General features: G+C 41.8%; 2 long non-coding RNA genes across 2 annotated transcripts; one reads left to right on the top strand and one right to left on the bottom strand.

The window, feature by feature from the left end:
• Positions 1-10,426: 10,426 nt before the first annotated feature.
• On the top strand, positions 10,427-12,919 carry LOC105913687. Its single transcript, XR_001163276.3, has 2 exons — positions 10,427-10,795; positions 12,436-12,919. It is a non-coding gene; the product is annotated as an uncharacterized LOC105913687 (long non-coding RNA).
• Positions 12,920-13,103: 184 nt separating this feature from the next.
• On the bottom strand, positions 13,104-15,753 carry LOC101780739. The gene is made up of 5 exons (XR_214613.2): positions 15,621-15,753; positions 14,018-14,578; positions 13,710-13,908; positions 13,543-13,632; positions 13,104-13,450 (listed from the first exon to the last, which is right to left on the bottom strand). It is a non-coding gene; the product is annotated as an uncharacterized LOC101780739 (long non-coding RNA).
• Positions 15,754-15,981: the final 228 nt, after the last annotated feature.

Here is a 15,981-nt window from a genome sequence, read left to right as displayed (position 1 = left end):
CTTAAACCTTGGAATTGTTTACTTAAATTAGGGATGTTACAATTCCATACCTCACGCACCCAAGATGGCATGATAGACACTTCAAAGTTCACAAGTGCATGGTATGGTTTGGAATATCTCTTATGCTTGCTTAATACCATTGGAAGTTATGTTCACCTTAGTCCTTTCTCCTTCACTCGAGGACGAGCAAAGGCTAAGTGTGGGAGTGTTGTTGATAGCTCTTATGTACCAAATATTGGCCGTCAACTCCTGCATAAACATAGAAAACATGAGCATCAACAGTAGTGGTAGGAGTTATTACTAACGAATTCCACAAGTGTTGGTGAATATTTGTATGCAGGTCTAATAAGGGAGAAAACACACCACAAAGAGGAAGGAAATACACTCTCAACATATTAGAAGAAAGCACATGGATTGAAGGGTCCACAAAAAGGATAAAATGACAAGATTCACCGCAAAGCACCCCGTACCCAGTCAGGACCCACCTGGCAGCGACCTAGCCAAAGGTGGTTAGCTGAGGCGGTTGCTAGGGGTTAGCTGAACCCCTTTTGGCTCCGCTCGCTTCCAGCCGCCACGTGTTGCCGGTTACCAACCTTGCAATGATGGTTGCAGAAGATTCCCTAAATATTCCCTCGGGAATCGACCCCCAAGTGCCTATAAATATGAGGGGAGGGGTCTCATTTGAAGACACCACCAACACAACTCTAGAGAGGTTGGAGCTTCATTGCAAAGGCAAGGTGCTACCTAGCTAGTGCTTAGTGTAGGGAGAGTGTGAGGGTTAGTTCAAGGAAATGCCAAGTTTGTCGGCGCCTTTCTCCAAGCTTGTATCTCTACAAATATTAGCTTCCTTTGGTATGAAGTAGGTTCGTATTCGTGATTCCTTTCTTATATAGCTCTTGTAGTTGAGTGAGATCAGTTCTCTTACTCGTGGGTTCGTTGCTCCGTATTTATATGGAGTGTTGTATGTTTGTTACGGGACGTCAGACATAGTTTGATTGCAGTAGTAATCAGTAGCGTAGACGTGGTGTCTAGGCTAAGGGTTATCCTTCCTTTGCCTTATATCCCACGGGTTGCTAGATGTAGGCCGTAGGTGGTCACAACCCTATTTGTCTTTTGTAATCCTCCATGTTCGGATATAGCGTAGAGCTATTGACTAGAGGTGCTTGACTAATTCAGGGTAAGTCAGTGCTCGAAGTGAGTTCTTTAACCAAGAGATTGACCTTTAACTCACCTATAGATCTATCCTTAGGAATCCCCTCTACCCTCGCCACCTATCTTGGTGTGTCCTTGAAAAGACTAAACTAGGAGTTACTACACACACGTTCCCTTAGATTCGATACCCTTGGAATACTCTGAGGTGAAAGCTACAATGGTATACATGTGCTTGCAGATTTATTCGCATCAATTAATTATAACAACACAATGGCAACGTCTAGGAGCTCGGGAGATGAGAGGGGGCAGTAGCCGGCGAAGGTGGAGGCCAGGCTGATCAACCTGACCTCCCCAAGCTGATCAGCACCACCCCCTTCCTTGGCAACCACCTTCGCCCTTCACATGGAAGCCAAGAGGTGTGAGTTGGGTCCCAAAACTCCACCAAGGACTGCTAATAATGCTCGCATCAACGTTGGAGGCAAGTTGCCATCTGGAAAGATCACAAATCGCATGTTCATCATCCTCTCGTGTGATGATGAAGCAAACAAGAATAAGACAGAGGTCGTCATTGCTCCCACAAGGCGTTCAGCAAGGCTCCTCGGGATCAAGTGCAAGAGCTATGTGGAGAAGACGTCCGAGTACTCGCCGGCTGACTACGGAGGTGATAGCGATTGGGAGGACGATAGGAGCCATGGATCGTGGGGTGTTGTAGGCCATGATGACAAAGAAGATGCCAACACGTACTGGGATTGGGCTGACGAGATGAAGAAAAGCAAGAAGGAAGAGGACTGCCGTCAAGACAAGGGCAATGAGAAAGATGTAAAAGACGACAGGCTATAATCGGAGGAGCATGATCATACGTGTTGCACTGCTTGCAAAAAGAACATCCACTACCTATTTGATGCCGTCGACTACATCATGCAAGACTTGCAAACTCTGGATGAAAGAATAGAAGATAATGATCGCTATCAGGAGGACGACTTCAAGTTCTTGCAAAGAAACGTGGGGAAGCTCTTCGGGACGTGCGACAACATGAGGAAGAACAAGGCTCATGGTGAAGGAAGCAGCAACCATCCCATGTGCAAGCAGTGCAGGCAGCATCACTAGTGCATTTATGAGCATCTTTCCCTTTGTACTTCATATGGTTACGACGAGGACGTCGTACATTTTAAGCGTGGGGCGGAGATCACCGCTCATATGAGTTTTTGGATCTAGTTTGGTCGAGTTGAGTCGTGTGAGAGTCTAATTTGGTGTTTTCATTTCAATCAAAAGTAGATAAAGTAGTAGTCTTCTAAAGCGTCTAGGAAGACTTAGGCCTAGATCGCTACTTTAGCATCTTTGTGAGAAGCATGAATAAAATTCGAGGATTGTGCGAGTGTTTTTAGTGCCTACCTTTGCTTGCTTGTCTTCTATTTATCTTTACAACTTTGGATCATGAGCATTGTCTTGTATTCTAAATCTTAGTTGTGGAGTTTAGTAATTGATTTTTTTATGCAATACCCATGTTTTATGATGATCAAGTGCTTCGGTTTTGATTATGCTTTATGAGTAAGGCTTGAATTGGAGCTGATTTAAAATTTAATTGCTTATCTAAAACCTCTGCAAAAACAAGATTGATCAAGTTTTCTACTAGGTTGAGAGTTTTGCCTATGCTACCCAATGCCTAAAAATATTTATTCATACCACCATAAGCAAGAATTGATATTTTGAATTGAGTTAGGATTGCTTTCTCTTGGTTTGCTTTAATTCTAAGCATTGATCATATCCTTCTACCATCTCAGATTGCTAGCCTCATCAATATTCAGTAATGAGAGTTCTTCACTGGAACAATCATATATTCTACTGTATTCCTAAACCCGAACCAAATATTTCTCAAATTTATTACCTATTCCTTGAACACAATCCAATATTCGAAGATCTGTTCTATTTCTGGTCGAGCATTATGAAAAATAAGGAAACATACATGAAAAGGAAGTTTCACCAGAAAGTTGAGCCAGAGGGGAGGCAAGGAGAGGCCAAGCCGATCAGCCTAGTCCCCTCCAGGCCGATCGGCCTAGGGCTTCTTTGCCTCGGTTCGTGCATGGAAAATTCTTGGAAGGCCTTTGGAAGGATCTAAAATAAATTTTTATGGTGTGGTGTTCAAAGGAAGTTCGCAGAAGAGATTGAAAATAAAGAAAGAAAGAGAAGAGAGAGAAGTATTGAGAAAAGGAAAAAAGAAATATGGAAAGAAAGAAAGAAATAAAGGAGGAGTTTTTACTATCATGAAAATCAAGAAAAGTACAAAGAAAGATGACCTTGTTTACGGAATGGATTTTCTTTTCCAGCCATGTGCAATCCGATAATGAGGACATCGCTTGTGCCTCAGAGTCATTATTTTATTTACCTTTGCACATGTCCACCATTCTATATCTTCTCATCCTTGAAAACCCCACATTACGTGGATATTCTTATGATCATTGGCTTGAAAGGTGGGTGACCGTTAGAGAGTTTTCTTAATTCGATAATATAAGTGTTGATTCTAGCTAGCCGTACCCAAGCTCTACCATATAATTGAGTGGCTTTTGAGAGATGAGTGCTTGAAAGAAAAGAGAATAGCTGCCTTTCTAATTAAATGACATGTGAGCACCTGGAAAAGAATTCTTGTTTCAATTTTTTTTGTAGGGAGATTGTTTCATGATGAAAGAAAAATCCTCCAAAGAGAGCCAGAAAGTAAGTGTGGTTGATTCTTAAAGATACTTGGTTCTCAATGAAAGCTGTGGGGAATCTTTGCTTAGATAAATTTTTGAATGCCTAAACTTTGATTATCTTTGCTGCTCCTCTGATCTTTTGTTTGAAGGCTAGGTACTTGACGGACTTGCTCAGGTTTGGTTCAAGATCTTTGTTCAACCATACTGGAGAAGTTTATAGTCGTCTGACTTGCTTCTGGACGAGCAAGAGCTAAGCATGGGGGGATTGTTGACGCTCATTATTGACACACTTTTAGTGCTATTTAACTAGAATTTTCATGATTAATCCTAACCCACCACTTGGTACCTGAAATAACTCTATTATTGTATATGTGTTGTATTTTGGAGTATATTGCATTATGATAGGAAATACAACATAATCAAGGGGGTTTGCATAAAGAGCTTAATGGACATTTAGACATGGGCCATCGAGGGAAGACAGCACGAGGAAGGAGAGGACCAGGAGGGCTAGAAAGGGCCCAAGTCGATCGGCCTGGGACCCACTGGACCGATCGGCCTAGCCCATTTAAGGGCCCGGTCGACCTTCCGTTTCTTCAGCGTGAAGTCTATGGTGATCTCTGAGGTTTTTGCACCAACATTGATCTAGAGCCACAGCCTATTGGAGACTATAAATACCCCCTCATGGACTTCAAGAGATAAGAGTTGGATAGAGAAGAGAAACACCACGTAAACAACATCCATTGCTACCACAAGGAGGAAAAATGGAGAGAAGACTGTATCTACAAGAAGCCACGCAAAGCAGAGCACCAGAGGAAGGAGAAACCTCCCAAGCTGATCGGCTTGGAGGTGCCCAAGCCGATCAGCTTGGGACTTTTTTGCCCCCGTTTGTCATTGCCTTCAGTCCAGTTGATCTATAGGGCAATCTTTACCCAGAATTTTGTCAACATGTGCAAGATCATGGGGTAAAGTCTCTGTTTGTCCTTGGGTTTTGTATGGAGATCTTGATTTGTAATTGTTGAACCTCTTATTTAAGATCCATTTGTTATCTATCATATCTTGATGATGCTCTTTTGTGTAATGGCTAGCCAACACTACTTTGGGTTGCTTATTTGCTTACCTAGAATGATCATCATGCTGTGTTCTTATCATTCAATAATTGAGTACTATCATGTAGTGACAACATGTGAGACGAAAAGTGTTGGGCATGGTTCATATCCACTCATGATAACACTTAGACCTAGTTCTTTCATGCATGGCGATTGCATCTGTAAGTGATCCTAGATCCCTAGGACAAGCATTTTATCTATCTTGTTTGCATCCATACTCTCTATCTGCTTTAATCTAGATCACTAGTTCTTTTGTTAGTTCAATCCTATCATATACAAAGAACCTTCTATTACATAGATTAGTGCTTAGTTAAGTGTGCAAATCCAACTGTTCCACGGATTGATAAACCTTGGGGGATTACTCCAAGGGAAGAGCTACAACTCATCTGTACGCTTGCGGTTCATAAATTGGTATGCTAACTGCCATCAACAAGATCTTGATTTGTAATTTCCGAACCTCTTGTTGAAGATCTATTTGTTATGATTCATATCGTGATGATGCTCTTTCATGTTATGGCTGGCCAGGACTACTTCAGGTTACTATATTCCCTACCTAGAACAATTACCATGTCATGTTCCTATCGTCTAATAGTTGAGTATCCTTGTGTAGTGATAGTAATCGAGAGAGAAAGTGTTGGGCATGGTTCACGTCCACTCCCGATAACACTTAGATCTAGTTCGTTAACTCTTGGCAATTGCATCTACAAGTGATCCTAGATCCCTAGGACAAGCGTTCCACCTATCTTGTTCAAAATCTTTTACCCTCTATCTGCTTTGATCTAGACTACTTAGTTCTTTTGTTAGCATAATCTTATCCTATACGAAGAGCTTCTGGTTACATAGATTAGTGCTTAGTTAAGTATGCATTTCCCTTGTTCTGTGGATTGATAAACCTTGGGGGATACTCTTAGGGAAAAGCTACAACTGATCCGTGCGCTTGCGATTCACAAATTTGCGTGCTAATTGCTATCAACATCCGTGGGGCAAACTCATATCCAATGAAGCTAAGGAACCCAAGCACCACACTTGCATTGCTAACAACACTCCAGCCGTCCCGAGCTATTGTGACCAGAGCTAGAACCACCGTAGACATGGCCATTGAACGATGCCGTGGCATAGATCGACTAGCCTATACATGGTATATAGACAAAACAAGTATGTACTATAGCATGATCTAAGGGCATACATGAGAGCATATAAGTCTATAGTATGATAGCAAGGGTATATGACTAGCATATGAGCATATAAGCCAAGCATATCAACATAACAAGGGTATAATACTAACTCATGCATACAAGAACCAAGCATAACACTATATGAAGGAGATAAATACTTTGAATAGCATAAAGTCAATGTAGGAATAAAAGATACAAGAGCCATATCCTGAACTCCAAGAGGGCTTGGAACCCTGAAGTAGAGCTACTCTAGCCTAACTCCACTAACATGGAAACTATGAGGGAGAGAGTGATTCAACTTATGGTGTGTGTGAGAGAGGAGAGCACACCCCTCTATTTATAGCTCATAGAGGCGGTTACACAAGGGGATATTTGGAGAAACACCCCTAAATGACGTAGGGAAGCCATCAACCACCGTCACGTGGAAGCTGATCACCAGGGTAGCCAGAGGCAGTTTGGCCGATCCAATGGTTCAGCTAAACCCCCGGTGGCCCCCCCCCCCCTCACAACCGCCTTCTTGTGGGAGTCTGACATGTGTGTCCAGAAGGTGGTGCTCTGTGTTGACGCAATGTTAAGGCGGTTTAGGACTGTTTGTGGGCCCTTCAATCCATGGGCTGCCCGTGTGGCGATCTCTCATTAGTTGGAGTTGTGTTTCTTTGCCATGGGAGTGTATTTTTTTCTTCTTTCTGGGCTTATTCACCTGCACCCAAATGTTCTCCAAGTACATGTGGAACTACATTATTCTAAACCAAATATGCATGTAAGAAATGCTAGCTAGTTCTCCTTTATTCTTGAGAATATTGACAGTCATATTCGGTACTTAACAACCGTCAACACTACGCCACATGGGTAATGCATATGCAGTGGTCCACATATTCACACATAGTTACCATCCATGACAAAGATGGCACCAAAATGTTTAACGCTGAATGGATAGTGCTTGATATGCACCGGGGCAATGTATTCACTTCCCGTACCATCGCCTTACTGGAAAGCCCACAAATAAACGTGTCCCGCAGTACACGGCCATGACCTTCCTCGCACAGCTCGATGAACTTTACCTTGCTTACCTTGGTGTCGAACTTCATTACAGAATAGTTAATTGCAGTAAGTAAATGTGCTGGAAGTCAGTTCATATTTATACATAGCCACCAGTATAGTTAACCTCGTACTAGATAGGGCTTCAATTATACTTAAACATATAGCACACCTAAGCGGATCTTTGTCAAGACTCAAGTTTTAGCTTAGAAAACTCAAATTAAGTCATGTTTGTACTATCCCGATGGATATTGACTCTGATACCAGCTGTGGTGGTCGATTTGGTTTTGGTGGAGCTCGGCCGGTGTTGTTGGCCTGCGAAGCAGCTCAGCTCGGTTCTAGGTCTTGACCGGAGGAAGAAAATCGAAGAGGGGAGAGAAAGCACGGAGGGTGCCAAGGCTTAAAGGAAAGGGGCGTGGGTTGAGGGGGTCTTAAAGGAAAGAGAGCATGGACGGTCTTGACCCTGATTTTGATTAAGTGCAAAATATGTTCGCACAACTGCCTTTGATCGTTTAGAACTCTAATTTGCAGCACATAACTCGTACCCAAGTTTTGTAGAAATATTGTAGTTTAGATCATTCCCTCAAACGTTTAGTAAGGGTGAAAGTTCAAAAGTACACTGGTTTGGAAACTAGTCAAGCTTGAATTTTGAATAAACCTAGTTTTTCTCTGAAATTTCAGAGGTTCAAATATAGTCCTCGACCAATTTTGAACAGAGATTTGAAAGCTAAAACATTGATAAATCATGCCAAACTTGTTCTGCATGTCAGTTTCTTGCATAGAACAACATGTTTTATAAAGAAATTTTTGAAAGTTCTTCTGAAAAATCAAATAGCGTCGATGCATGTTAGTGCTGTTTTCAGGACTTTGTGGTTTTTTCAGCTGTTGGCCAAAACAATGGTTTGACTAGATTTTTATCAAAGTTTTGAACATTTAAACAAGATTTTCATACAACCACAACATACCTAGATAAAATGTATATTTCATACTGAAATTTTCATGTTGGTAATCAGATATTTTGGAAAAATAATTTTTAAAGATCAGTCCAACATAGCAAAATTGAATTAATCGACACATAAGTTTCTCCTCTTCTCTAAGTTAAATGCACTATTTGACTTGTGTCAACATTTAAACATGTTTATGTTCCACTTTTAATTTGTTTAACATTCTTAACTATATTTGAGCATAATTTTCATATTTTTTGACATTTAGACCTTTCTATTAATATTTAATTACTATTTAGTTTAATTCCTTCTTTAATCTCATTTCAATGGATAAACCACATCATTTGTGCAACAATGCTCACAGAAATTTAATCATCCCAAAATGCATACATGATTATGCTAATGACCATGATTATGTAGATGATTAGTCCTTAATTACCATGTTAACACTAGAGGTGTTACAAAAGTAGAACCCCTTTCTAAAGTGAACCTTTGATGTCGAATTTGTTTGAGACCAACAGCAGGCGCGGCATGCCAGGGGCCAGAGCGGAGGAGAGGGGTAGTGGCAGCGGCCTGCACAAAAGGGAGGCACGTCGGGGGCCAGAGCAGAGGGGAGGGGTGGCTGGGGGTTGAGCAGAGGGGATTGACAGTTCGGTGGTGGTCAATGTGGTGGGGAGTGGTGGCGGCCTCCACGGAGGGGAATGGAGGAGCAGCAGTTGCCGGTGCATGGATGGGCAGCAGTGTGGTGAGAAAAAGGAACAATAGGGGTATAAGGAGGCGGATGGGCAAAAGCTCGGGAAGCTAGTCCATGTGAGCTTCTCCACTTGTAGTTTAAACTGAGAATTTGGAGCTTTTGCTTTTTGAAGAATCTAACCTTGTTTGGGGGAGCTTGTGGATTTTGGAGCTTCCTGAGGAAACAAAAGCTGCTAGAAGCTGGGTCTCAGTTTCAATATGGCTTAAAGTTCGGTTAGATTACTACCGAAAGTCTGAAACAAGTTACTAAACTCGTACCATGTTGTGAAAATTTTGTTCTCCTGTACTTTCTCATGTCATGTTTGTATTGTCAACAATGGAAGGTTGTAGTCTTGTAGAGAAGGCTGTAGGCAATTAGCTCTACTGTTCTTTTATCCTTTTTTTACTGTTAGTTTTTTTTTTTATCACAAACACATGTTCAGTTCAGGAGGAGGTTACGATTGTTGTAACCATCTTGTGTCTTGAACTGAAATCTTTGCGACAGTCAAGGCTTGTGTAATGAATGGACTTGTCGTTGGTGGCCCGTAGGGTCAACTTCAGTTGTTACAGTTTGCAATGTTTTCTAGATGTGTTTCCTTTGTTGTGTTTGTAGAAGGATGTTGGGAATTACTATGGGTGACTGATGAACTGTATGCGATGATGTTTGCAAACTTCAGTTGTTATAATTTGCCACATTCTTTCTTTCCGATGTTGGTGCTTAACATCCCCAATTTTAGACCTAGGAAAAAGTGAACACAGGTTTTAAGAGAGGGATCAAGGGAAGCAGGGATTCATCCCTCACATGGTTGGGTGATATGGGAGCAATCCCTCTCCGAATAAATTCCTCTTGAACCCAACAACCAACAAATTAAGCTTAATAGTATCATCCTCCTGTAAGCCACACTCATTCATTTGCAATAAATGAGTAGGCGTAAAGTGGATTCCATGCAGCCTCGAACTCCATAAGTCCGTAGGTGCAAGTAGGTGATTGATTACAGTGAGGGTCTGTTTGTTTCGATGGAACTAGGCTGAATTGGAATTAGTTTCCAGGACCGACAAGTTTGGATATTTTTTTTATATTTTGCGAAAATATATATCCTATCAAAAATTACAATTTATATGCATACTACCATTTGAAACAGCTATAGCTGAGTGAAACGACGGAATGTGCACTGTAGCAATCTTACCCGCTAGTTCAACCTGTGGAATCTTCTTCTGTATACATCTTATATTCAAAAAATTATAACTATTCATATGAACTCGGATAGTGATAAACTTTATAAGAGAATTGTGATTACGACGAGATCTATAACTTTGTAATTTAAACTTTTTTCATTTGAAGCCATCTTGGTACTCAAAGAATTGACACAATTTGAAGCCATAATTGGTGGTAAGATTATTACAGTGCACCTTCGGTGTTTCATTCGGTATAGCCGTTTTAGATAGCGGTATGCGTATAAATTTATAATTTTTTATTAGGATATATATTTTTACAAAATACTAAAATAAAAAATAAAAAAATCGACATGTTTGGCCGCACCGAGAATTGGAATCGTGCTTTCCTTGAGTTTTCAGCGTCTCGAATCCTGGCCTGCATCCATCCAATTCGTGAAGGAAAAAACAGAAAGCAATTCCATCTCCTGTTTCATCCTGTACCCAGACTTCATCCCCGACCTCGACACGCCTCCTTCACTCGGCTTTCCCTCGACGACCCGGCGATGGCGACTATGGTTTCGTAGTTATTCCCCTTCCATAGCCCACGCCGCCGGATCCAGAAGAGAAGCCGGCCATCTTCTTTCTCCTCCGCTCCGTGCGACGGATCGAGTCCTCACCCGTGGGATTGAGTCTCACCAAGCCGCCGCCGCTCCGCCTGCTGCTGGCAAGGCTGCTGCTGCCGTCCAATCGAATGGTCCGCACCAAGCTTTGTGGCCCGCCACACCTGCTTATTGATCTAGATCAAGGTAATCTGTGGGTCACAGCCACACCTCCCCTCATCTCGCTGGCATCTATATGGATGTATGACTCGATCTGAGCATCAGATTGCTTTGCTTATTGCTGCTGTGCTTTCGCGTAGTCTTGAAGCTGAAAAAAGTCATTCATGCATCTGCTTGGTTACTTCGTTAGCTGTCTGTTATCATTGCTTAGCCTCCATCAGTTGTTTATGGTAGTTCGATCTGGGTGTTGTGGCGCTGATCTTCTATTTGGTTTTTTCTATTTTGATAGATCGAAAGTCTACTTCGTTGGGGAGCTAGCAATGCTAGGGACACTAGAGATAGCAAGGGACACTAGAGATTTTCTTTCCCAGGATTGCAAATCCATCTGGTGCCCACAGTGAGAAATGTGTTTGGGTGATGCCGTGATGGTGGCGGTAAAACTGCACTTTGGAGTTATCCCTTTATTTCTAGCACCAGCCTAACTAGTACCTAGACCCCTGCAACTAAAAGGTATCAGTTGATAATTTCGTAATACTTCTGAGAGTAGAAACAGTAGCTTACGCCATACTGGCTTCTTTTGGATTGACTTTTGTGAGAGATTAGTAAAATATTTGCCATTTGACAGATTTTCAGTAGACTACAGTATCATGACAATATAAACTGAAACTTGTATACTGTGGAACATGACTCATATCTTCAGGGTACTTCCACAGTTCTGATTTTTTTAATGCAAATGGAGATCAGTAGCTTATGCCCATGATACTATATGCATTCACAAGCTCCTAATCTTCTGAATTTGAGCATGCTTGGTAAGTGGTAATGAGCATGACTCCTAATTTGTCTGAAAGTTGTAATTAAGATGGAACAATGGACAGCCTATTTTTATCCTTTCTTTACAGCATGCATGTGGTTGTATGTTGACTTGGTAGTATACTAAGGAGGGGTAGAACTGGAGCTCATTAATTAAATTCTATCACTGTCATCTCGATTTTTTGCCATGGACTTGTACTTCTAGTGTGCCCACGGACTTGCAAGCTGATTTTTTGAATTGCAAGCATTTATGTGACATAAGCTTTGAAGCTAGGAAATTATAAGTGTCAGTTGGTACCTTGTTGGTTATGTGTCAACAACAATAAGTTTATGTGATCTGAACCTGACATTATGATCTGATTGGTATAGTGACTATACTCTGATTTATGTGATCTGAACCTGACATTATGATCTGATTGGTATAATGGCATCTCGATTTCTAATTATTTATGTGTTCACTTTTAGGCTAGATAGTTTCGGTATGTGTGATGGGGCTGTATGAGATCCAGCAAATAAAACATTGTTGTTGCGTGCCCATTTTATGTTTTTTCCGTTGTCAGCTTCATTTGACTGTCAAACTGTGTGGTAGTATTGTTTGTTGGAAAGAAGAGCTCAAAATGCAACTGTGTGTCTGTATAGATTATACCCAGTATTTATGTTTATAATACAGCACATCCATGATGTCTATCTTAGATAGGGAGTTTGAAGGTGCAACTGCACACCTACTTTGCAGATTTCTGTACTGCTAGATAGTATTCTTCTCTCAGCCCTATTTGTGTCTCGTAGTTTGTCTAAATTGTATGCTTGCTACACTGATATTGTTAGCTTTGATAATGTAATATGATCATATTTTACAGAAAAAGCAGGGAGGCAGCTTGGTATATGCACAAGACTGTCATGAATTGGGACTCAATCAGATTGGTATATGGTCGAGACCATGCAACCGGTGATGCAGCAAAGACCCCAGTTGATGGTGCAAAAGAGATGAGTAACAAGGAAGATGGTACCAGCAAAGAGCTTACTTCATCATCAACTTCCGCAAGCTTAAAGAGGCAGCATGTAGAGCTGTAATTCTTGTTTCAGGATGTGTCATTGTTGCTGTTTTGAGCGTGTGTTGCTGTCATTTTGAGCGTGTATGTGTGGTGTTGTGTTTCCCATGTGCAGGCAGACAGATGAGAGGCGAGAAAATTTAGAGAGGGGAGAGAGCTTGCCTGTGTACAGAAGCAAATTCTATGTTTGAAGACACCCAAACAACATTTAGAATTCAATTCTAGGAAAAAGATTCTATGTTTACCCAAACAGAAAAATTGATTTGAATTAGATTCCAAGCAATTCATTTCCTGTTGAATCCAATTGCCAGAATCTAATTCATGGAATAACTTTCAATTCTAGGGATCCAAATAGGCATAATAGATAGCTTGTATCTGAGATCACAGTAGTTTTATCTCAGATGGTCATGCTGCTTGCTTTTTCAGATCTGCTTTATGATGCCCGTATGCAATATGTAGGTTGGATACGTGAGAGATTAGACCGAGCCATCAATTACTTTGCTTCCATGTGCCATAAACTACAGTTACAGATACATCAGTTCAACAATCTCAACCACAACAAGGTTCTAATACATTACAGTACATAGACTTAGGATAATTGAAAGATACTCAAACACATCACATGGCTATCACATGGCTAGTTAAGTGGTTCAGCCTAATATTATTATTACATAAATAAATGAGAAAACCATGATTTCAGTTTATGTGTTTCAACCTAATATTATCCGGGCACAGAGGAGCAAAGCACAGTTCAAGGTTAAGTGAGGTTCACACATGTTGCAGCGGTAGCCTCGTTTTCATCATCCACCTCTTCTCGGATATGCTGAAAAGGTTGCAAACAAATTATTAGTAGAGAAACTTTAATCGGTTGCGAGAGACGAGGCAACAACTTTTACTCAGAAATAAAAGACTTACATTTTGATCAAGACAACCACAACACTAGAGAAGCTTCACACAGTTTTCAACTGTATCATTGATGCCATCATCGTTGTTCACAATGGCATGCTGAGAGAGATGCAAAGAAATTCTCAATAAAGAAACTTTTTAAGGAAACCAATTTTAATGGACAATAAACGACTTACATTAGCCACAAGCCACTCTTTCAAGAACTCAATGACAGTTTCAGTAGCGATAGCCTGATGATACTGACTCACAGTTCCTAGAAACACACCAATAGCACCACCAGTATCATGACATATAAGAGGGCTTCCTGAGGTACCTCTCATGCCATGGCAGCCGTGATTAACCAATAACATTTTACCCTGATTCACCGTTGGTCCTCTTTGAAAGAAAAAGGAGAGGGGAAGAGAGCGGGAACGAAAAATGTTAGTAGAATAAAATAGTGTGAAGCTTAAAGAAACTGGACAAATTCTAAAACTGCAAAACTTACAGAATAGTTCCAGCAACAGCTGAAGGCATAGTAGGAAGAAGATTCCTTTCACCTAACTCCTTTGCCAAGGCATTAGCCGGATGATAATATCCAACCAAAACAACAATGGTTTCAGGAGGCTTATCAATTGCAGAAGAAAGTCTCACAACAGGAAAATAGTTCACATTTGGCACCACAACACTAAGTAACGCAAGGTCCCTCTTATTGTCAATGTGTAGGATCGTAGCTTCAGACTCCGTAGTTGACCCAAATAATCTCACCTTTAGAATCTCAGGGTTAGTTGAGACTCCTATTATGCTGCTTATGACATGCGCGCACGTTATCACCATCAATGTTCTTTTATCCTGTTTTTTCCCAATGATAAAACCAGATGCAACAAACACAGTGTGTTTTTTTTCCCTTCGTCCACTTCCCTTTATTTTTTGTTCTACAATCATCACAATAGCTTCACTGTGACGGTCAAGTTGGGCATCAGTAGCGATTTTCATCGGATCCGGTGGAGGAGGGCCATGTCCAATATGATCCGGAGGAGGGTCATGTCCCACGTTCATGCTGGTGACACTGATAAATTGAAACAAAAAGGATGAAAATTATCACCGAAGCTTAAAGCTCAAGAGTAACAATGAAAACATAGGCTAACAGCGTCCGGGGAGCAATAAAAATACACCGCTGGCCCTACCTATATATCTTCGCCGTTTCAATCTTTCGTTTATTTATATGTTGCTGATCGCGGTCACCGTAGCATGAATACAGTGCCGCTTCGGCCCCGTCACTCAGCCACCATCAGGGAATCAGGGACGTGCCAGACTACTGCCCAGCAAGCGACTCCCGACGATTGAAAATTCTCAAGACGTAGACAGCAGGAACGGGGAAGAAAAGGTGGCGGCGACGCACACGGAATGCGAAGATGTCGTTTTGTTTAGATGTTCTCTTGTTACTCTCCGTATATGGGCCGCACAGGCACACTGTTTGGGGGCCGGTTGGGCCTCCGTTTTCACTCACACGATTTAGAGCAGTCCGGCCGGTTCGGATCACAAGTTTTTTATATCAAAACGCAAGATCTAGAAGTTAAACACCACATAAATCCGAGCTAACATAAATTAGTTTTGGGCCCACGATCGTTAACATGATTACACACGAATATTCTTTTTCAGCAATCCAAATAACTTAATCTATAATATCAGGTCTTTAGAAACTAAACAATCCAAAATGCACTTAATTACGTAAAAAATCCTAACCAGATCTGTTTCAACAATCGTTTCAAAAAGAAAAGAAAAGAAGCAAAAAAATCTACTGAACCTAGCACCTACAACGGGTAGGAGAGAGACTCCTCTCCGCTCGCGCCGAGGGCGAGGAGGTTTTATGGTAGGGAGGTGGAGAGGGGAGGCCGGAGGAAACTAAGCAGAACATGGCAGAACGCAACAGAAGAAGTCTTCTTCAACCTCCAGCTACGCTACGCCATGGTAAAAAGGTGCATGGTGTGGAACGTTCAAACTCCTGCGAGAGCAAGGCAAACGCTATAGACCTAGGATTCTACGGCGCACAACCCTGACCAGGCCGGCGCCGACAGAGAGAGATTAGAGCGTAGGAGGAGATCTATTACCTTCGCCAGAGACGGGTCAAGTACAGTCGTCCGCGACGCGACGGAGAAGCACCCACCGCCGGCGAGGAACAAAATGCCTCCCTTCTCTCTCTCGCTGTGTGTGTGGACCGATGGGATAAGGATTGGAGGAGGGTAGAAAGGTGGCCGGAGTAATAATGGCTCACGAGAAGCCACACAGCACTGTGTCAGGGCCAGCACTGTTCCACCAGCACCGCCATGAACGACGCCGCCCCGTCCTTTTTTTCCTCTTTGGGGAAGAAGGAATCTGCACGGTAGGCCAGTGGGACCACCAGTCAGAGAGAGAAGCGAGAGACAAAAAATGAAATTGAGCATCTTCACTTCAAGGAGGCACGTGACTGGG

This window comes from Setaria italica, chromosome II (genome assembly GCF_000263155.2).
Source record: "Setaria italica strain Yugu1 chromosome II, Setaria_italica_v2.0, whole genome shotgun sequence".
Classification (NCBI taxonomy): domain Eukaryota; kingdom Viridiplantae; phylum Streptophyta; class Magnoliopsida; order Poales; family Poaceae; genus Setaria; species Setaria italica.
This window is presented reverse-complemented; position numbering and strand designations above follow the sequence as displayed.